Consider the following 622-nt stretch of genomic DNA (forward strand, 5'->3'; position numbering starts at 1 on the left):
TATATATATATATATATATATATATATATATATATATATATATATATATATATATATATATATATATATATATATATATATATATATATATATATATATATATATATATATATATATATTTCCTAATCCAAAAACATTACCAATTCTGTTCGGCAATTATATTTCATAAATCATAATCTCACTTCTCAATTAGACAATTAGAAAATTCTCAATTCCCAACCCTATAAAATACAGCAATACCGTAACGAAATTCGACAATTCCCAATTCCCAATTCGGTAATTTCGTAGATCGCAGACCGCAACTCAACTGATTCTTCAAATCTTCATTGAAAATAAGCTTTTGGAAGAAGTTGATTGATTATTTTGCGTCTAAATGTGCACGACACATGTCACTTTTTAAATAAAATTTTATATGTATTTTTTATACAATATTTATATTTTGATACGACTTTTTGAACAACTATTATTTATATATAGAAATTACTCAAAAAAAATGGCCCAAATTAATATATGGCACAGGGCCCCAATTTTTATTGGAACGGCCATATATATATATATATATATATATATATATATATATATATATATATATATATATATATATATATATATATATATATAT

This window comes from Ipomoea triloba, chromosome 12 (genome assembly GCF_003576645.1).
Source record: "Ipomoea triloba cultivar NCNSP0323 chromosome 12, ASM357664v1".
Lineage (NCBI taxonomy): Eukaryota > Viridiplantae > Streptophyta > Magnoliopsida > Solanales > Convolvulaceae > Ipomoea > Ipomoea triloba.